Below are 3,360 nucleotides of genomic sequence, written 5' to 3'. Positions count from 1 at the left end.
CTCCATAGAGATTCTCACGTAGATATTATAGGTGTGGAGATTGTTATCTGAGGTCACATATCACATACAGACCCCATCTCCATAGCGATTATCACGTAGATATTATGAGTGTTGTTGGGTTCCCTGGTCGTTGCGTTGTGTTTTAGTTCTAATGTCTGTGTTGAGGATGGTCAATAAAGCTAAGCTTCTTAGAAAACACCTAAGATGTATACCAACAAACTATTACTAGCCTAAAACCACAAGGCCTACAATAAAGTTATCCTGGTCAAATCAGTTCCTATCGCGGTTGACTTTGTAGTTTAGAGCCCTATTTCTACTAGCCCTGCTGTCTGTACCACGTCCATTACGGACACTATCATCACGATTACCACTGCAACCTCCAAGCTATGTTGGGCAGATGGGTCGAAATAAGCATGGTATGCTTAGTGGACACCGTTGTATACACGCAAAGACGCACCTCCATTCACAGACTATCATTCACACCGTGACTATCACTGTCAATAGACGATTGATCATAATCTCCAAAAGGATATTCTCCTTCAGAATAAAAATACTAGCCCGAACAGAACAACACTTCGGCCTGTGTTATCACTGGTGCTCCTGAGCAACAGGGCAGCATGACCTTCTTGATGGTAAATACACACAGGCCTAAGCAAGCCGTAGTGCCCACATCTGGTCAGACCTTTGGTATTAGACAAAGTTATGTACAATGGTATGGACCTCTCCCCATTGTACACTACACACAGGAGTAACATATGAACACATCAAAATACCCCAGAATTCTACAGTGTGGAGATTATTATCTAAGATCACATAACATGTGTAGGAGTCATGTAGGTGTGATGGTGATGTTGGGGTTCATCTGGTCATATTTGGGGGTCATGTAGGTGTGATGGTGATGTTGGGGTTCATCTGGTCATATTTGGGGGTCATGTAGGTGTGATGGTGATGTTGGGGTTCATCTGGTCATATTTGGGGTTCATGTAGGTGTGATGATGATGTTGGGGTTCATCTGGTCATATTTGGGGTCGAATTGTGTCTCCACTCTTAAAGATTGGGGATGTAAGCCCCCTGTTCCACACCTCAGGAAAGCAGCCAGCTTGAAGAACGAGATTGAACAGCTTTACTGTAAAAGGGCCTTTTCCAGATCAAGGGTCTGCTGTCAGGTCCACATGCTTTTTGGGTTTTAGTTTATAGAGTGTGTGTGTTAATTCCTTCATGTTTCTCCATCTTTCAGAGATGTGTCTTGGTTTCGTTTTGGGTTTAGGTTATTCCATTTTTCCCAAAACTGATTCTGCAACTATAGCTTAATCACATTTTTTTTGTTTGCACATTGTTTGCAATTCTGCAACACATGTATTGCGAAACATTACACACGGTTTCTTACATTAGACACTTTGTTCAAAAATTAAATCTACTGTTATCATTGGGAAAACATTTCCATCCAAAATCCATACACACATGTACCGTTTGAATTACTCTTTCAAATCAACAGCAACACCCTGATGTGTTTTATATAAAGCACTGCAGTCTTTGTGTTTCTATTTGTATTTCTCAGACTGAGCCTTCTGTGAAACTCCAATATAGAATTTCTGCAGTGCCGGTAATTAGTTGACATTTTTTGCAACAAAAGTTTTTACAAAAAACAAGCATTCTTACAGAATTAAAGAAAAAGTAGAATCACAGTTATAAATGCAATAGTGTAAGTGAATGTACTCACTGCCCATTGCTTTATGGATCCTGCCTTCTGTTCAGCGTGTATGTCTGTGTATGTGTGTGCGTGTGTGTGTGTGTGCCTGTGCGTGCGTGTGCGCGTGTGTGTATGTGTGTGTGTGTGTGTGTGTGTGTATATGTGTGTATGTGTGTATGTGTGTGTATGTGTGTGTGTGTGTGCTCAAATGCTATTTTACAAGTCTATTCACAAGCAGTTATTGAGGGGGATGGGTCCAATGGGTAACAGTTATTACCCATTGCTCACCTTTTGCAGAACTTGGCTCTTTGTCAAAACTCTACACACAACCAAATAAGACATTGCACTTGGAGATTAACAACTCACATATATTCCAAAATGAAATACTCAACAATCCTTTCTAAAAATGTAATTACACATGCACACACACACACACACACACACACACATACACACACACACACATACACATACACACACACAAACACTCACTCTCTCATGTTCTCACACATACACAGTTACACACCCATATAGACATGTGCAAATACTAAAAACTAAACAGTGGTCTGTCTGAAATGCAGCCTTTGCTGCCATCTGATGTCCAAGGTGTGACATTGCACATTTACTCAGCAGGGCATTATCTTTGAAAAAGAAAGACCAAGACAGCCTTGTTTGTTTCTGCAGTTGTTGTTGGGGTCTTGATGAACTGTCAACTTTTAACCTCATATCTGACACCGAGCTCATTACTGGTCATCCTGATTGGATCTGCATATCTGACTGAATTCATCAGTGGTCATCCTGATTGGCTCCACATATCTGACTGAATTCATCTGTGGTCATCCTGATTTGCTCTGCACATCCCAACACTAAACCCATGCTTAACCATACACAGCTGGTGTGTCATATTCACCTATTAAAGCACCTATGCCATGTCATATCCATGTGCTTCTGTGACCTGTGTCATATTCTAGTAAAGCGCCTATGCCATGTCATATTCATGTGCTTCTGTGACCTGTGTCATATTCTAGTAAAGCGCCTATGCCATGTCATATTCATGTGCTTCTGTGACCTGTGTCATATTCTAGTAAAGTGCCTATGCCATGTCATATTCATGTGCTTCTGTGACCTGTGTCATATTCTAGTAAAGTGCCTATGCCATGTCATATTCATGTGCTTCTGTGACCTGTGTCATATTCTAGTAAAGTGCCTATGCCATGTCATATTCATGTGCTTCTGTGACCTGTGTCATATTCTAGTAAAGCGCCTATGCCATGTCATATTCATGTGCTTCTGTGAAATTGCTAAAAGGAGGTGTAGCAGGAGCAGTGTGAAATTGCTAAAAGGAGGTGTAGCAGGAGCAGTGTGAAATTGCTAAAAGGATAGGTGTAGCAGGAGCAGTGTGAAATGCGTCCTACTCGCTTGAGTAGGAGAGAGATACCTTATGCAGGTATCCGCATAGTTCATGGAAGAGGCGCAGGCATACGAGAACATTTCTTGCAGGGTTCAAAAATAGCATACCACTCACCAGCCAATCAAACAATAAAATAAATAGTCACCAGACATCCAATCAAAAAATAGCATTCGTTGTATCCGGGTAAAATTACAAAATAGGTGATCTCCTCCCTGCAATCTTATGCCTATTGATACACAAACACAAGGGGTGCAATCAA

The sequence above is a fragment of the Alosa sapidissima genome, chromosome 9, assembly GCF_018492685.1.
Source record: "Alosa sapidissima isolate fAloSap1 chromosome 9, fAloSap1.pri, whole genome shotgun sequence".
In the NCBI taxonomy this organism is placed as follows: Eukaryota; Metazoa; Chordata; class Actinopteri; order Clupeiformes; family Clupeidae; genus Alosa; species Alosa sapidissima.
The sequence above is the reverse complement of the archived record's forward strand: the minus strand, read 5'-3'. Positions refer to the sequence as shown.